The following is a 19,807-nucleotide window of genomic DNA, read 5'->3' as shown; positions in this document are numbered from 1 at the left end:
CAAGCCGAGCTCACAGAGACCCCCGAGGTGGGCATGGTGATGCTCTGCATCATGCAGGCACCACACCGCACAGCTTTCAGGGGCTCCTCTCCCTGCGAGGGGCTCAAGGCCTCCAAATCCTGCTCATTTTCATCGAGGAAGGAGGGGGATTCAAGTGCCAGCAAAGCACTACCTCTTGTGTTCTCCTGGAAAGCTCGGGATGCTCAAACCCCATTACAGCCCATCGTGTGTGCCCCAGGGACCAGCAGGAATTTTGAGCCCTCCTGACTGCCCATCAGCAAATCTGCTTCCATTTGGCAAAGTGGGCACTCGGATCCTGAAAGACTTCCTGGGCCGGGGCTGGAGGAGGCCATTAACTGAGATGCAGAGAGTGGGAAAGGGAAAATGATCCCAGAGCCAGGGATGCTGCCGCCCTCCCGGTGGTGCTTTGTGGTTTCCTGGGGCGGTGGGAGCTGGTGCTGAGCTGAACCAGCACTGCTGCAGTTCTGGTGATTCCAAAGAGCCTTAACCAGGCAGCTGAATACAAAACATTTGCAAGGGTGGGTGTGTTAAGTGTGGCCCCCACAATCTATCTTTAGATAACCTCTAGGCAAAGGTTTGGAGCTTGCACAGCTCCGAGATGAACATTTATCTTGCAGCTCTGGAAATCAGGCCAGGTCTCTCTTTCTCCTTCCCACTTCCTCCTTGCTCCTTCTTCTCCCTCCTTTGCATTTGTGCTGGGTGTTGGAAAACCTATTCCTGGGAGCAGCTCTCTCATCTGCACCTCAGCACAGTGTCCAGGGCAGGAGAAAGGGGGGTTAGGCAAAGGAGAGCAATATTTGGGTGTATTGAATATGAATCTGTGCTTTTACAGAGGCAGAACTGAGTCTGCTGGGGCCCCACATCTACAGAGCATTAGGGCAGACAAATAAGATCCAAGGACTAAAGCCAGCTCTACCCAAATATTAGAGCTCTCCCAGTGCTGGGGCCCCTTGGTCCAATGTCACCACAATTTGATGGAGGAGGCACTTGGTGCTTTCCTCAGCCTGGAGTGCCGAGGTCCTGCTTGGACATCTCGGTGTCCTGAGCCTCCCTGTGCTGGGGACAGGCCACAGTGAGACTGCCTCAGCTTTTCAATCTAAAAAAAATAGTGGGACAATCTGGGCCCGGGGGATCTGGGAAGTTTTTCTCAAAGGCTCAGCAGAAGGTTGCCCCTCTCCTGCTCTCTCTGGCTGCTGTTGCTGGGCAAAGCTCTCTCACCACCCTGGGTGAGCCCAGCAGCCGTGGGTGTTGATCCATCCCAGAATTCCATGATGTTCCACAGAGGAGTCTTTGGGAGGTTGTTGGTTTAAAGGATGCCTTGCTGAGTTCACAGGGACCCAAGGGGACAGGGGCTGGAGCCCCGGGCTCTGCAGAGAAACCTCAGGGCAGGCGAGAGCTCAGAGTTTGTTTTGCTGCTTCTTGGCAGGAGCTGTGCCGGGGTTTGGGGAGCTGGGGATGCCAAGGTCATCCTGCTCCTGACATCCTCACGGAGCCCAGCCTGGCACAGCCCACCCACAGCTGCCGTGCCCCCCCTGCCCCCCAGCACCTCTCGGGGCCGCGGGCACAGAGCAGGGTCAGGCCCCAGGGATGTGGTTTTGCCCAGCGAGAGGTGAAGGTTTGGGGCGGGCAAGGGAAGCAGAACAAATCTCCTGTGCCAGGCACCTGCTCCCTGCCTGCACAGAAGTGCCAGCGGCGCAGCGTTTGAGAGCGGAGCCTTTTCCGCTTAGGAGCGGGGTTGTCTTCCACTGTCCTTTTATCCTTGGCTAATTAAAGGCGAATCTCTGCTGAAGGAACGCAGTTCTTCATAGCTGAGCTTTAATAACTGGAAAGTGGCTGCAAATGCTTGGAGGCAGCCGCAGAAATCCTGGGCAGAAATAGCATTTTTATCTTGCAGCTTACCAGCTTTGGCTGCGGGGATAATAAATTCCTGAGTTGTAGAAGGAGGCAACAGAGGATACAGTCCAGTATTGTCCGAGTTTACAGAAGGATCAGTTGGATGGATCAGCTAAACTCCCAACTCCTCCCTGAGCAGGGCAGCAGGGATCCCATGGCAGGGGACTGGAACAAGGGGACTTTCAGGTCCCTTCCATCCCAAACCCTTCTGTGATTCCATGAACGTTTGAGGGAGCTGGGGTTGTTTAGCCTGGAGAAGAGGAGGCTCAGAGGTGACCTCATTGCTCTCCACAGCTCCTGAAGGGAGGCTGCAGACAGGTGGGGTCGGTCTCTTCCACCTGCAGCACTGGCAGAACAAGAGGACACAGCCTCAGCTACATCAGGGAAGGTTTAGGTTGGATATTAGGAAAAAAATTTTCACTGAAAGAATAATAAAGTACTGGAATTGTCTTCCTAGGGAGGTGGTGGAATCACCGTCTCTGGATATGTTTAAATAAAGACTGGACTTGGCACTTGTTGCTATGGTCTACTTGTGGTGTCAGGGCATAGGTTGGACTTGATGATCTTAGAGGTCTCTTCCACCCTCATTATTCTGGGATTCTGTGATTCCATGAAGCCATGCTGAGGTGCCACCAGTCCCTGGGGGTGCTGTGGGGAAGGGCTTGAGTGAGTCCTGTCCCAGCAAACAAAGGTGTGTGCTGCTCTCTGGGCAGCTGCTGCTGGATCCAAGTCCTCTCACCCCAAGGAGAGGTCTGCAGGCAGCTGGATCCCATCTGGAAGGAGCATCACCCAGCTCCAGCTGCTGCAGGGGAAGGTGAGGGAGGCTGGCCCCATGTCCCAGAGGTTGGGTGAGATGTTTAAGATGGATCCTGCGGAGCTCAAAACCAGGCTGGAAGGTGGAAAGCCTGCAGGGAAGATGGATCACGACTCCTGCTTTCCCCTTTGGCAGCAGCTGCTCTCTGCCCCCTGCCAGCCCTGCATGGTGGGAGCTCTCTGCTCCAAACCTTGTGTTTTATCCCCGTGGGAGGACAGGCCAGGAGCAGGGGGAAGGAGCAGGGCTGGAAGTTGATTTTGCAGCTGTCTAAACCCAAGCAGTCTGGCCTGCTGGGGTCACCTGGGGCTCAGCGTGCTCCATGGAGAGACTGGCACCTCAGAGGATGGAGGGATGAGGCTCCCCTTGGCTGTTGGCCTCCCTCCAGCAACTGCACAGATGGCTGCAACTTCTTCCACTTGCAGACTAGTCTGATGCATGCTCTTGAGCATTCACATGCTGGTTATTTCCACTCTGTAAAAGGCAGAAGAATTTAACCCTGAAGGACCTCCATCAAACCAGAAAGAAGGATGCTCTGCACTTGCATAACATCTCCCAGCCAGGCAGCCCACAGCACTTTAGTCACAAATGGTTTTAAAGGTTTTGGGTTACTGTAATGCCCTGAAACCCTTAAGGATGAAAAAACACCCAGAGCAATGGAACATTTGGTATAACAAGGCATAATTTCATGAAGACAGACACCAAAAAGAAGGAATGTGGCATCCAGTAAGACTGGTAAGGAGCAGGCACAGAGAGTAACTGGTATTGTGCTGATGCTGATGTTGTGTGGCTCTTACAGGGTGCTTTTCATTAGGAGCTCTAAAGTGCTTTAGGAAAGAAGAGCCTCGGATGTCTGGGATTTCAGCAGAGAGGGTAGGCGATGGGCTGATGCAGAAGCTCTTACTGCAGTTCACTGGTTGCAGGGCAAGGTCCTCTGCTCAGCTCCTAATGGCATTTTAGTTATTCCTCAGCTTCCAGAAGTCTCCCCATGCTGCACACAGGGCTGTGGTCCTGACAAACCAGTGCAGAGCTGGGGACACCCTCCTCACGAGCATCCCCCTCCCCACCATCTGCCAGCATTCCCATTCCACCTGCAACGACTGCAGCAGAGATCTAAAATCCAGCATTTCTGATCCCTGGAATAGCAGCTTTCCCATAGTGGGAGGAGGCACGAGGTGCCTGGGGGAGGACACTTGGAGCACCAGCCCAGAGGGGTTTGTGCTGGCAAGGGCAGAGGCAAAGGGCATCACAAGTGCTCCTGGCACAGCTCTGCGGCACAAATCCTCCTCTGGTTTTCCTCCCCCAGCTCTGGCCGGGGGCCAGCAAGTAACAGGAGCTGCTGTCCACCCTGGCCCTGCGGATTCCTGGCTCCCAGACACCCTGGGGCAGCAGCAGCTCCAGCCTGGGGCAGCTCCGTCCTTGCACCCCCCCGAGGGCAGGGAGGAGCTGCTGGAGGAGAGCTGGGCTCCTGCCCTTCTGGGGGGAAACACTGCTCGGGAAAGAGCAGAAGCCCAGCCCGGGGTGACGCTGGGGGCTGCCGATGTCCAGCCGGCAGGGGAAATCCAACCTGGATTTGAGGGGCAGCACTGGAACTGCCCCCCGGGGAACTCTCCTGGGGGGTTTGTAGTGAGCTCAGCCTCGGCCTGGCCTCCCCCACCTGTGGGGACTGAGGCTTTTGGCTGCCTTTGCCATTTGGCTCCTGAAAGACTGGTATGAAAACACCCCAGTTAAATCACAGTGAGCACGGGTTTGAGATCCCCCCATTCCCCAGTTCAGCCATAGTGATGTTAAAGGGAAAATAACCCACGGGTTTAGCTCAAGTGGTTCCCTGGTGGGATAGGGGCACTGCCACCATGGTGGGAATTGTCACAGGGAGAAAACAATCCCTGCCAGCTCCAGCAAGAGAAGCCAAGACACCTTTGGCCAGAGCAGAGGCATTGCTTTGGATAAGTGGGATGGCAGTGGGGTGTGCTGCTGGTGGGAAAGGGTTTCCTCAGGTGGGCTGTCCCTGGCAGTGGGTTGGGGAAAGCTCCATTTGGCTCTGCTGTGAGATGTGGCTCCCAGGAACTCATCCTCTCCCTCCCCAGCAGCATCCCAGGAACTCATCCTCTCCCTCCCCAGCAGCATCCCAGGAACTCATCCTCTCCCTCCCCAGCAGCAGCCGCAGAAGCGCCGGCTCAGCACAGCGCTGCAGCTCCACGGCTCGAGGATTAGCTGCTCATTTGCCATAAATAGAAAATGGGGGGAATGTGTTTTAGTGTATGAAATAGACCCCGAGAGGCCGCTGATGCACGGGAAGATGAGTGTGTCCTATCGATCCCCGTCCCCATCCCGCTCCCTGCCTCCCTCCCGGCAGGGCTGACCCCGGGCCCGACCTGGGCCGGGAGCCGGGGATTTATCACCCTGGTGCTGCTCCTGGGCACGGAGGAGCTCTGGAGCCGGGCTCTCCACCGGGCTGGTCCCCCGGGGCACGTCCCATGCTTACGGCAGCATTCCCGGGAGGAACTCTCCCATCGGTCTCGGAGTTGGGAGCCCCGTCACGGTCAGCAGAGAGAAACTCCTCCGCATGATTCATCCGGCTTAATTTAGCCATTTGCCTCGGGGTAAGAAGAGGAAAGCCTGAAAAGGACCTGGTTGTCTGTGTTTGCTGTGGAAGGAGTCAGGGAAACAAGCCCAGAGGGAGCAGAGATGCCCACTCCTGGTGCAAGGGACACCACTCAGATTTCCAGGGCACCAGTGCCTGGAAGACCCTTATTATGACCTAACTATGAGGTGGGATGACTTTGATACGTGTCCAGGCAGAGCAGAGCTGAGATGTGGAGTTGCCATGCCTGTAACTGCTTCCCATCACCAGCTCCATGCCCGGATCCATATTTTCACAGTGGAACCATGAGGACGTTTCCCTCCACGCTCTCAGCCAGTGCCTTGCATGCCCACAGAGAAGAGAGGAGACCCCTGCGGATGCTCCTTTCTGGGCTGCATGCCTTTGGCGTGCTGGGATGTGCTTTCCTGTGCTCCCTCCGTCTGCTGCCGTGGCACCGCGCCCGCTGCCTCCCCGAGGAGAGCTGCTGCCAAGCCAGGCCGAGCTGAATGGGCAACCAGCACAGCACTGCAGGTGGCCCCCGCAACCAGACTGCTGGGGTTTGTCAAAGACCACCCTGGGTCACAGGGCGCCTTCATGTTGTGGAAAAACTTCTCCAAGCTGTGCTTCCAAAGAAAGGCTCAGCAGTCTCTGTTGTTGGGTCTCAAGGCAGTTTATTGCAAGTTATCTAAAAGATTTTCTTCTGGGGCTGCTGTGGTTTGCTCACAGCTCAGGCAGAGGCACACACACACCCTGACATCCTCTCTGACCCCGACTGCTTCTTCTCTCCTGCCCAGGGCTGCTGCTGTCTTTTATATGGTACATTACGTGTGACATAGTTACAGTTTTCCCCAATGCCTATTACCTATATTAAATGGTGCTTTTCTATCTTTTATATGTACATTACGTGTTACATGTTTGCAGTTTTCCCAATGCCTATTACCTATATTAAATGGTGATTTTCTATCTTTTATATGTACATTATGTGTTACATGTTTGCAGTTTTCCCAATGCCTATTACCTATATTAAATGGTGATTTTCTATCTTTTATATGTACATTATGTGTTACATGTTTGCAGTTTTCCCAATGCCTATTACCTATATTAAATGGTGATTTTCTATCTTTTATATGGTACATTACGTGTTACATGGTTACAGTTTTCCCCAATGCCTATTACCTATATTAAATGGTGATTTTCTACTCTAAACGAACCTGTGAGTGCCAACATCACCAAGAACATGGAGGTGAGGAAGGAGAAAGAGGGAGGACAGGACAGGCCCAGATCCCAAATCCATCTTAAACCCTCTGACCCCCATGGACAAAACCAAAACCCCCCTGTACAGCACTCAAAACTTCTCTCTACTTTGTGACTACTTCTACTCCAATATCTAAACTTTTGTGACTTCTTGTTCTTCCTGCAAGGTTGGTAAATCATTCCATGGCTCAAACCCAAAATCACAGCTGTTTCCAGCTGTGCCAGGGTCTCAAATGCTTCTGACCTGGGCTTGGAACCTCCAAAAAATGTCTGAAGGACATTTTGAGTTCCAACAGGGTTTAGATAGCTGAAGCAGCAAAATCAACTTCCAGCCCTGCTCCTGGCCTGCCCTCCCACGGGGATAAAACACAAGGTTTGGATCAGAGAACTCCCACCATGCAGGGCTGGCGGGGGGCAGAGAGCAGCTGCTGCCAAAGGGGAAAGCAGGAGTCATGATCCATCTTCCCTTCAGGCTTTCCACCTTCCAGCCTGGTTTTGAGCTCCGCAGGATCCATCTTAAACATCTCACCCAACCTCTGGGACATGGGGCCAGCCTCCCTCACCTTCCCCTGCAGCAGCTGGAGCTCAGTGTGGGCACTGGGCACAGGCCTCAGTGTGGACATGGAACATCTGGTTTAGGGGACAAGGAAGTCCTTGTGTGGCTCTGCAGGGTGGCACCTCTTGCACCAACATCCGTGGACCAGCTGAGCTTGTTTGCCTGAATCCTTTCACCAGGAATGCACAAAACCAGGTCTTGTTAAGGCTTTGCTGTTCTGCATGAAGGGCCTTGCCTTGTCTGAACCGAGCTGGGGGTTGATGTGGAGAAAGGCCTCAGTCTGTCTGCTGCCCACCCTGGTGCTCCTGGCATCACGGCCCGATGAAGTTCTCTGGGAATGCCCTCGTGTGGGAGAGGTGAAGAGATGAGTCAAGGGCTCTATGTTCCTGTCTTTCCCCACCCCAGAGTCATCTTCTCACATCCTTGAGTCATCCCTGCTTGGAGAAGCGTTTCTGGTTCTGAAGAGGAACCCAGAGGAGCACCAAGGTCCCACCCATGGCAGTGTGAGGGTCAGCAGGGCTTTGGGACAGCTCAGTGCTGCATCTTCTGGGCTACTGAGCTTGTTCATGTCCACGCACGCAGCTCAGACAGCCTTTGGTGCCCAGTACCCCTCTGGTGTTCCAGCCCTGCACACATCCCTGGATTTACTCCAGTTTTATGCCTGATGAGGCTCAGGCCTTGCACTGCCAGTTAATGGACCTTAAAATGCCTGGAGATCCTGGGCCTGCTTCCCTGGCTTTGCCCAGGGTGGAGTTCTGCTGCAGGGGAGTGATGGTGGGAGTGTGACTTCCAAACCCCATGGGATATGGGATGCTCGCTCCTTTGGGTCCCCTGGGAGTGGAGACAGCCCCATGGGAGAGCCCAGGCTCTTGTGGGGGTGAATATCTTGCACACACTTCCACGCAGACTCCTAAGTTGGAGCCACAGGATGTCCTGTCCCAGCGTATCCCGTTCCCTGCTCTCAGGATATTGGCTGGATGCCCATGGGATTTGCCTCATGGCCACACCTTCCCAAGCCAGGGGGTGTCCTCTCCACCAGATCTGTCTGCAAGGGGTTTTCTGCACCCAACAGAGGAGGAAAAGACATTGCAAGGGTTCTGGTGAGACATCTGCAGGGAAATCAGGGTGAATCCAAGCATTTCAGGAGTGAAGAATTTCTTTCTCAGCATGTCCTGGTGATGTTTCCACCCTGGAGCAAAGCCATTCATTTTTGGTGACTTCCTGCTTAGGTCTTAAAAGCATTGGGAAGGATTGGCAGATTTTCAGTGGCCTTGGGAGAGACAAGAAGTCTCATATGGTTCTTCTTCCTATTGATCCGGCCCTCCAGAGAAGACTTTCCTTCAAGACTATTGCCTTGGCTGTCCATTTTTCCTCCCAAAGCCTCCTGCAAGGACGTGGCTCCAGCGGTTCTGCTCACGCTCCCATCTGCTGTTTCCATCAATAAAGGATGAGGGCATTGATCAATCACTTCCCTCCAACTCCAGCTCTCTCACCCCTGACCCTTTGTTGGCTTAAATGGAAATTTCTCCAGACTCTCCTAGGTGATACCAGAGTGCAATTCCCCTTGGAACACAGTGGGAATGCTTAAGAATCAGGAAAATCTCTCCCTCCTCTTTGCTCTTACCGTGGCTTTGACTTGGGGCTGGTTTTACCCTTGCTCACTCACGCACCCATGGGATCCCATTCCTCCCTGGAGTGGGACGAGGAGGTGGCAGTGGGATGGATGTGCTCACTCTGGGGTCCCCCCTGTTGGGACTTGGCCAGGGCTGGGGGTACACAAAGGCAGGAAAGGATATTCTGCCTCTTTTCTTCTCCCTGGAAGGTCCTGGGCAAGTTCCTTTAGCACAATCCTCCAAAAAAAAAACCCAAAAAACATGAATTTGGTGTGCTGGGAGGCTTTGAAAACCCCACCCCTGCAGCAGTGACAGCCTGGGGGTGGGGAGGAGCCTGTCCTGGGCTGTGGCCCCCATCAGCTGTGCTTGCTGCAGGGGAAGAGGAGCAGCCCCAGAGTCTGTCCCCGTCCCCCTACGTCAGCCTTGTACCTCTCACCATGGCTCGTGTGCTGCATCTTCCTATTTAGAGGAAATCTATAAACCATTAGTACAGAGCGAACCCTCCGAAGCCTCTGCGGACAATTGATCAGCCAAGGCTTTCAGCTCCGTGATTTCTTTTTTTTTTTGCCCCTTTTGTCTCTCTTTCTCTGTGTTTCTGAAGTCACCTGGGCTCCCCTCAGGCTCCATCCTGCCCCACCTTTTGTGCAGTGGCAGGAAGGCCCACAGCTCGTGTTCCTGTGTCCATCAGCTCTGGGATTCTGGGGACAGCTGGAGCCTGCTCAGCAGCCAAGGTCCCATGGAATGGGGATCTGAGCTGCTGGTGGGCTCTGGAGCACCTGGTGCCATCTCTGGGCCCAGAGGGGGTGAGGTGTCCCTGTGGGGCGCCTCAATCCACACAGGCTGCTCAAATCTCCCCAGTGCACCAACCCTTCCCTCCCTCTTCATTTCCAGAGGTAGGAGGACAACCAAGAGCTGGGAAACCACTCCCAGCTGCCCAGCCCTTTGGTGCTCACTCCATCTGCACACTCTCCTTCTCCTTGGCAGGCTCCAAAATCTCTGTGGGTGAGTGGAATAAGCCAGGAGGGCAAAGCCCAGCAGGCCCCAAAGGTTGGAGATGTTGCCACCAGGCTCAGAGGGAGGACAAAACCCTGCCCACACAACCTGGACCTGCACCTACACCCAGGAAACCTCCACATCTGGCTGGGACCTGCCACAGCTGCTCCAGCCACAGGGGCTGGTGTAGGTTTGTGCCATCCCTGAGCAGGGAATTGGGAAAATGTTTATTTTCCTTCACATAAAAATGATGACTCATTGACTCAAAGCCTTTTATTGCTGTTGCTGTTGTGGGAAACATATTGTTTTGATTAATATCTTGGCTTGGGAAAAGAGATTTGAAGTTATCAAAGCATCCTATTGGGAAAACAAAATCTCTTTTGTTTCAGATGTTAAGTTGGTTGAGAAAAGGCTTTAAAAAGGTTAAACTGAGTAAAGAGCTTGGTTTAAGAGCACCAGTCATTCAAATACTCAACTGCAAATTGCTTTGGTGTCCCAAAGTCTTCATGTACTCTGATTCCAGTGCAGGAAGCCAAGAGGCCCCACAGGTGGGAAAGGTGTTCCATGGAATCCCAGCATGGTTTGGGTTGGAAGGGACCTTAAAACTCATCTCATTCCACCCCCTGCCATGGCAGGGACACCTTCCCCTGTCCCAGGCTGCTCCAAACCCTGTCCAGCCTGGCCTTGGACACTTCCAGGGATCCAGGGGCAGCCAATCTGCTCTGGGCACCTGTGCCAGGGCCTGCCCACCCTCCCAGGACAGGATTTCTTCCCAAAATCCCATCTAAACTCTCTTTCAGTTAAAAACCATTCCCCCTTGTTCCAGACCAGAAGTTGTCATTAAGAAAGGATTATAGGGTTATTAGTAGGATTATACCTCTGTCGAGGTACTTTGGACCTGGTTTTCATCCAAGCTTGGCACCAAAGCCTCTGCAGGGATGGAGCCGTGGATCTCTGGGGGGACGTAGGCAGGATTTGCTGCCTGGTCCCTGCTCCTCTGGCGACAGCTCAGGACTGGAACACCCCACCAGCCTGTGGAGCAAGAGCACAACCCCTCCCAGATTCTTTTTACCTTTCACTGCAGGATGACTGAAGGAATTTGCAGTCAGAATCTCCTGGGGAGGAGGACCAAGAGCACCACGAACACATTTTCCTGTGCAGGGAGACATGGAAGAGTGGAGAGCACTTGGAACATTTAAAACTCCTCTTGCAAACCCCATGTCCTGGTGAAACCCACTGAAACCCCCAGGAGGAAAACGCCCAGAGTCCCAGCAGCTGAGCACATCCCCAACAGGGACTCAAAGCAGAGCCCTGGGGAGACGTGGAGGTGCGGGGACAAGGTGGCTGTGGGACACATCAGCTTAGGACCAGAGTCCCCATCTCTGCAGCCAGAGTGGCAATAATTGCTCCAACAGTTATTTGGTGTCTTGATTTGGAAAGCCAGGTGTCTGCTAAGGAAGGCAGGAACCTTCCTTGAAATGAAAAATGCAAACCCCCTCCCCATGAATATTATAATTTTGAAATTAAGGGGCTCTCAGGCAAAGATATGGGAGTAGGAATAACAGTTCTTTATTAGAAAAAATAAAAATACAAATGCAATAGTACAAAAAAGAAAACAAACCAGTGCCAGAGTCAGAACATGCCCTGAACCCCTGTGGGTCAGGGAGGTGGCTCAGCCCCATCCCAGGGGGGCTCAGCCCTCCTGCAGTGCCAGCTGTGCTTCTGCTGGAGCAGGATCTGCACAAGGGGGGAGTTTTCCTTGGAGCTCCAGGGCTGGGGGAGATGGGCCTGGGCTCCTCTGGGAATGCAGGGGGAAGAAAGCTGCTCCTCTGGGAATGCAGGGGGAAGGAAGCTGCTCCTCTGGGAATGCAGGGGGCAAAGGCTGCTGTGCTGTTCCCAGGTCAGATTGGATCCAGGTAGGAATGCTTGGCTCCTCCCCTGGGCAGAGCATCTCCCCATGGATGATGGAATTTTCTCAGCCATGCAGGGACACTCACTGGCCATGGACAGAAGATAATTAATAATTAATGGCCCATGAACAGCAGAGATCTCGTGGAGGGAGGATTGGCTGTGGGAGAGATAAAGAAAAGTGCCCAATGAACAGCAGAGAGCTGCCCCAGCTCTGACAGATGGGGATAGAATGCACACCCCCATTTCCAACCTGAGACATTTGGGAAGGGCTGTGGGGACACTGAAGTGGTGCTGAAGCTGGAGAAGACGCAGCCACTCAGCAGCTGCCCAGGGCTGTGCTGTTCTCCTCCACACTGCCAACAAAACCAACACAAACCCACTGCGGGGACGGGGATTGTCCCTGGAGGAGGCTCCTGATTCCTGCAATGAGCTCCCAGGTGCTCCCAATGCACTGGGATTAGGTAAATAACTTGTGTCCAGGCTGGATGCTGCACTGGGAGCTGGGAGATAGCCCAGGATCACATGTCTTTTTTTAATGTCAATGTTGTTTTCTTGTTTTCCAGGTGGAGAGCAGGGCGCAGGGAGCTGCAGACCAGAGGAATTTGCTGATCTTTCTTTTTTTGGCAATCATAAATTCGAGTGAAATTCCACTGATGTTTTGAGCCAGAGGAAGGCAGCAGAGGAGAGGGGAGGAGAGTTGAACCATGTCCTTTGGATACTTCTGTATCCTACAGTGGGAATATGTTCCTTTCTGAACTGCCTTTTTTTTTTTTTTTTTTTTTTCTTCTTTGAAGGGCAGAAAGGCTCGGAGATTTGTTCATTATAGAGCTATAAATCAGTTTTTCCCTGTGGACCTCTCTTGTCCCTTCCCCAGTGCACACGGAGCCACAAAAATATCCCCACGGCATCTGCCACCCTCCCTGTGCTCCATCCCCAGCTCATCCCCCTCCAGCACGGTGCTGCTCCCCAAGCCCGAGGCTCTGCTCAGGTTCATCCTCCCCAAGTTCAGCTCTAGACATCTTGGAGCTATTTAAATATTTACAGCAGACGGTGGTGAAAAAGATTGAACCATGAATTATTCACAGCTTCGCTTTTATCTTGGCAGGGGCTGCCGTGTTTAGCAGGGAGGATTCCTCTGCCAAGGGATGGGAATGTGGGGAGGGAGGCAGGGGCTGGGCTGGGCGAGGGGAAACCGGGTGGGCACAGTCAGGGCATGGCGAGAATAACCTGGCACCGGTGCCAGAGGGGCTTTTCCCCCCTCCTGTGCCTCAGTGGCCGGGGATTGTCAGAACTCAAAATGTCCCTCAGACATTTTTGGAGGTTCCAAGCCCTGGTCAGAAGCATTTGAGACCCTGGCAGGCAGCTGGAAACAGCTGTGATTTTGGGTTTGAGCCATGGAATGATTTACCAACCTTGCAGGAAGAACAAGAAGTCACAAAAGTTTAGATATTATAGTAGAAGTAGTCACAAAGTAGAGGAAAGAATTTTTGAGTGCTGTACAGGGGAGTTTGGTTTTGTACATGGGGGTCAGAGGTTTTAAGATGGATTTGGGATCTGGGCCTGCCCTGTCCTCCCTGTTTCTTCTTCCTCACCTCCATGTCTCACTGTGGTGTTGGCATTTTTCTGTTGGTTCAGGCTGGGGACACACTGTCCAACGTAGGTGACAGATATTGGCACGTTCTTGTAAATGCAGCCCAGGGAGTTTCTGGTATTTAATGTTTGTCACATCCCACTGAGGGCAGAGCCCCACACGCTGCCCTGCAGGACAGAGCTGGGCAGGGCAGCAGAACATGTGAGAGATCAACAGAATAAACAACCTGGAAACCAGCACAGACCAATTATGGCTTCTGCTTTGGCAGGGGGCTGACAGACAGAGACTTTTACAATCTCAGAATCATCAATACCTCAGATTCTGACAGGAGATGGTGCCTGGGAGGAGGCGCTGGGGCCGTTCTGACGTTCGGGGCGTGTCAGAGGTATCGGGCAGAGCCCCTGGCACGGGAGCAAACCCCACTCCAGACTTGTCCTTCAGCCCATGTGGCCATCAGCAGGGAGGTGACTTCCCAAGGGATAGTCGATTACAAACCTAAAAATGAAAAAATAATAAATAAAATTAACTATAAATTAAACTGATAACAAACAAACAAACAAACAAACAAACAAACAAATAAACCGAATCCCCCAGAGCTTTGGAATGTGTCTGCTCTGGACACAGGGAAACTGAGGCACGGGGGTTCATTCCCCTGGCGTGGGCAGGAGTGGAGTCAAGGGCTGCAATGCCCACGGACCCAGCTGGGGAATCCCGGTGAGTCGGGCTGGCTCCCAGGGTAGGGATGACTTTGAGGGGAGTTTTAAGAGCAAATAATGGGGAAGTGGCTCCAGGACCACTTCCCAAGGGTTTATATCCCACTGAGCTGCCGTGGCAATGGACATCCCTGGCCCCAGGTGGGCTGGGAACTCACCTGTGTGGCTGGAGGGGCAGCGGTTTCTGCAGGTAACGCTGTCCTGGGGAACGTGCCGCGAGTTCCTCCGTGCTCCTGCTCACTCCCGAGCCGTTTTCCCCAGAAAGATCACACAACACCCTGCAAGACACTTTTTTCTGGGTCCCCAAGGGCTTCAATTACACCCTTGAGGCAGAAATAAGTGTTCCAGATCTCGGCTGCAAAAGGGGGCTGAAAAATCCTCCGTGCCTTTCTGTGCCTGGCAGCCTCTCCCCGGCAGGGCTGACTCCCACCAGCCTGCAGATGGATTTTGGCACCATTTCGGATCCCGAGGGGAGCAGGTGACATAAAACGGAGTTTTGGGAGGGGAGGAGTGGGGGTGAAACACATTGGAAAAGAAAACCCACAATCCTGCGTCTCCTCTCGCCGGGCTTGGGGCTTGCTCTCAAACTGGTGCATCTCATTTGGGGCTTGCTCTTGTTATGTGTAGTGGATATAATTCACACCATTTCTAATATGATATATGTGATATTGAATATTTGTTAGAGTATCCACGTTTGTATTAGGAGTCCCCCACCCTTGCAGGCGAGACCTGGTGTATATTAGAACCTGATTTACACATAAAAGGATGTGGCTCAGCCAGGGATGGGCCATGGCTGGGGAGATACGGAAACCCCAGGAGCTGATCATGGCCTGAACGACCCGAGATGGATCTCATGGAAATCCTCGGGTAGATACATAAACTTCATCAAGGGATTCACCAACTCCTGACACCAAATTGCTCTTCTTCATCATCAAAAAAGAAAATCTTATTAACCTATAGACTCTGAATGGAAGAAAAGACTGATTGCTGAAATCTTGGCCTCAAGTGGAATTTTCCCTATAAAAACCACTCATGCCAGGATGGAGGTGTGTGGGCACGGGGGAAAACCTCTGGCTGAGGCTGAATTTTGATGCTGACCCTGGGCTCGGCTCTGTTCTTTCCTTGTGGCTGGCTAGATAGAATTGGATTACAAAATAAATATTTTATTTTTTCATTTTCATTTGGCTGGACAAATTTTCATTGATAGCACTCTCAAACTCGTTTGCATCCCAAGAAGCCTGCTCCGGGAGCAGACCAGTCTCACCAGCATGGCAGAACCCGCGAGGGCAGAGTGCATCCCAGGAATCCGGTGTGGAATTCCTGTGGCACTGCTGAGGAGCACGCAGGACATCCCCGCGCCTCGCCTCCCGCCCCATTCCCATCCAGCATCCATCCCTCTCCCTTCCCAGGCTGTTGCGTGTTCCCTGCCGCTCTTGGCTTTGCAGCTCTGTTTCCTCCACCAGCCCTGCAGAGACTAAAATTCAAATTTCGAGCTTTAAAATTAAAAGTGAAAAAAAAAAAAAAGCTATTTAAATTTAAAAAATTAAATCCAAACAATTAAAATGTCGGGGTTTTCGAGCTCCTGCGTGCCCGCGGAGGCTGCGAATCCTTCCCGGAGCACACGGGAGGAGCGGGCAGGCACGCCGGAGCCATTTCCCCGTTATTTATCCTTAAAACTCCCCTCGAAGTCATCCCTGCCCTGGGAGCCAGCCCGACTCACCGGGATTCCCCAGCTGGGCCCGTGGGCATGGCAGCCCTTGGCTCCATTCCTGCCCGCACAAGGGGAATGAACCCCCGTGCCTCAGTTTACCTGTGTCTGGAGCAGACACCTTCCAAAGCTCTGGGGGATTCGGTTTATTTTTATTTTATTTTATTTTATTTTATTTTATTTTATTTTATTTTATTTTATTTTATTTTATTTTATTTTATTTTATTTTATTTATTTTATTTTATTTTATTTTATTTTATTTTATTTTATTATATTTTATTTTATTTTATTTTATTTATTTATTTATTTATTTTATTATTTTATTTTATTTTATTTTATTTTATTTTATTTATTATCGGTTTTATTTATAGTTAATTTTATTTATGATTTTTTCATTTTTTAGGTTGGCAAAAATCGGATTTTTAAATCCTAACTTTTAAGAAAGTAAATCCTATTGTATATAAATCAATAAATTAATTTTTAAATCTATTTATAAATTAATTGAAAAAAAAAAATTATATCCTAACTTTTAACAAACTACGTGATTTTTTAGCTTTTCCTGGGAGGGAGTTTCCTTGTGGACCCCCCTGGAGGAAATTAAAGGCTAGAGGAGGGGGTATTTGCATGCCTGCATCCCAAATTCTGGGGGCTTTTAGGGAACAGCACCATTTCCATGCATGATGAGCACCATCATCCTGAAAAGGAAGGACTGCCTGGATTTTTGCAGATGGGAAAATCTGAATTTCCCTGTTTGTGTGGAGTGGGCACATACCACCTCTGGGGCTTCCCTAAGAGGCTATTCAGCTATAATAATAATAATAATAATAATAATAATAATAATAATAATAAAGTGGAATGATTCTGCGTAGTGAATCCCGGGGAGATCTCCCAGCGAGGGCTGCGTTGTGCCAGGGCGGTGGGAGAGAGGGATCATTCCTACTTGGCAGATGGAGAAATGAGGTGTCAGGAGCTCATTGGAGGACGAGAGAAATTCCAAATGTTGCTCGGAGGGTTTGGCCAGCCTTGCAATGCAGGGCTGGCTATCCCTTCCCTGGGAAAGACCCCTAATTATTCCCTTGCTCCCACAGGAGAATTAGTCATTGCTGGCTGGAAAAAAAAAATAAAAAAGGAAAAAAAATTCTTATTTTGTCTTTTCATTCCAGTGAGGATGGGGGGAACCCAGGCCAAGAGCTGTCCCTGTCTCCAAGCCAGAGGCAGCATCAAACCAGGTTGGATGTGGGATTTCAAGGGGATCTCCCCCTGTGGCCCCCCCAAGTCAACCTCTGACTTCCCAAATTTCAGCCATTTGTCCCAGCTGGCATTGACTGGGGAATAGTTTTAATATTTTGCTTAAAAGTCTTTTCCAAGAAGCCCCCTGGAACCGTTGGAATGCTGGTAGGCTGCAGGGTTGAAAAGGTCTGACATTGGGGTGGTGTTGAGCAGGATGAAAAGGAGGGCAAAAAACGAGAGTTTCTGCCTAATCCCAGCAGGAATATTTCTCAGGGACATACTTCCCACTTGGGAATTGCTTCTGGAGGGTCCCCAGGTTCAGCTCTCCAGGGGCTGCAGCCACCTTGTTGGTTTATGGGTGCAAACAGAGCCCCAGGAATGAGCCTGGAGCTGCCCATGGAGGAGAACAGGGGTGGGATGTTATCTCCAGACCTTTTCTGTGGCACATCTTTGGGAATGTGGCCCCTGAGGCCTGTGCTGCGGAGCCCCACCTGGTTCTGCAGGAATTTGCTTGGGATTTGTGGGGCAGAGATGATGGGCCAACCCCTAGAGATGATCCAGCACCTCCGTCGATGGTCCAGCATCTCCATGGATGGTCCAACATCTCCATGGGTGGTCCAACATCTCCATGGGTGATCCAACATCTCTGTGGATGATCCAACATATCCATGGATGGTCCAACATCTCCATGGATGGTACAACATATTCATGGATCATCCAGTATCTCCATAGATGGTCCAGCATATCCATGGATGGTCCAACATCTCCATGGATGGTCCAACATCTCCATGGATGGTACAACATCTCCATGGGTGGTCCAACATCTCCATGGATGGTCCAGCATCTCCATGGATGGTCCAACATCTCCATGGGTGGTCCAACATCTCCATGGGTGATCCAACATCTCTGTGGATGATCCAACATATCCATGGATGGTCCAATATCTCCATGGATGATCCAGTATCTCCATGGATGGTACAACATCTCCATGGATGGACCAGCATCTCCATGGATGGTCCAACATATTCATGGATGGTCCAACATCTCCATGGATGGTTCAACATCTCCACAGATGGACAAGCATCTCCATGAATGGTCCAGCATCTCCATGGATGGTCCAACATCTCCATGGATGGTCCAACATCTCCACAGATGTTCCAGCATCTCCATGGGTGATCCAGCATCTCCATGGATGATACAGCATCTCCATGGATGGTCCAACATCTCCATTGATGGTTCAACGTCTCTGTGGATGGACCAGCATCTCCGTGGATGTTCCAGCATCTCCATGGATGTTCCAGCATCTCCAGCATTCTTTTTCACTCTCTGAGTGAAGCTGTGGGGACTGATTTTCTTTTCTCCTGAAAATTGATCTAAATCACCTCACTGTGTGGAAGCTGAGTGCTGGAACCGTGTTCCACTGGGAAAAGAAATCCTCCCGGCACTCAGGAGAAGTGGTTTGTGCACTGTGTTTGGAACGCCTGGGAAGGTGGTCACAGGAGAGCAGGAATATGGCCCAGGTGAGGTGGGGACTGAGCAGAGCCAGCGGAAGGTCAGAGAGCCCTATGGTCTTGCACATGGATTTCATGATTTCCCCATGTCAGGAACTGGACATGGAGAACGGGAAGGGAGGATGGTGCAGCCCGGTGTGCGATTCCTTAAAATCAGAGGGTTTTGGGCACATTGCACAAGGCAGGCCTCAGAGACAGCAGGATGGCGATTAGAGCTAAGCAGTAGCTATGAGATTTGTCAGCAGAAAAATTATACAAGAAGTAGAAAGAAAGGACAAAGAGAACAATGGTCTGTGCATTAACACTTGGGTAGAATAACTCCCTGAGTTGCAGAATAGTATCTCTGGTGAGATATTGGGAAGTTCTAAGCTTAATAATGGAGCTCTGTGCATTGTATCTTGAGGCTTACAAGCAAGTATTGTATTCTAAATAAGGCAGCATTGTTTTAACCAAAGGTAGGTGTCCTAGGGTGACGTTATGGTGTTTGTATCCCAAATCGTGTGTTTTGTTTATGTTTGATATTCTGTTCTGTGCTCTCAGAACTGACTCTGAAAGTGAAGGTTTGTTTTGCCTTGTTATCAGCTGGTTCACCTCCCCCCATGGTCTGCTGTCTACAAAAGGCTGGTGCTTGCTTGCTTGCTTGCTTCTGCTTTTGCCTTTGCTTCCTAGTCAGTTTAGCTCAGCAGCCCAGTTCTTTCCCTGGACTGTATTTTTCCTTTCCTTTTCCGGAATACCATCCAACCTGCTCCAGACTGGGACCTGGAAACACCAAGGAACACGGGGAGCCTGCATTTTGTGATCTGCAGCAGCCGTCCCCAGTGCCCAGAGCAATCCCCAGCGCCCAGACCCAGGTGACCACTCCCAGGAGAGGCTTTTGGATTTGTCATCTCTTCAGAGTGGTGAAAGAGTTTTGTTGTCATCTGGTGTTGTTATTTTCTTTGGTGCTGGGGGTGCTTTGTTTGTTAAATAAACAGGTTCTTTTCCACTTCTCTCAGAGAAAATCTTTTCCCGAACCAGGTGGGTGGGGAGGGGCCATGGGGGTTTGTTTTCTGGGGGCTCCTTCCAGAGGATTTTCCCCAAATTTGTCCTAAACTAGGACAGTACGTGTGGTTATAGTGATTGGATAGAACTACTGTCAATATGCTTTTGCTTTGTGTGATTGGTCAAAAAGTTTATAAAGTAAGTTGTAACATTAAGTTCTTGGTCTGCTGCCTGGAATATGAGCTGCTGGCATCTTCCCATTGTCACAATCATGTAATGAGAGTGACGCTAAAAAATAAACAGCTCGAGAAGTGTTCCACAGCAGTTCCGTCCCGTTGGTGACTTGTACACAGCCCCGGGCGGCGATAGCCCGGGATCTCTGGGGTCAAACTGTGAGTCCAGCCTCATCACCTTTTCCTCCTTATTTTCTATCCAGT

Source organism: Lonchura striata, chromosome 30, assembly GCF_046129695.1.
Source record: "Lonchura striata isolate bLonStr1 chromosome 30, bLonStr1.mat, whole genome shotgun sequence".
Lineage (NCBI taxonomy): Eukaryota > Metazoa > Chordata > Aves > Passeriformes > Estrildidae > Lonchura > Lonchura striata.
This window is presented reverse-complemented; position numbering follows the sequence as displayed.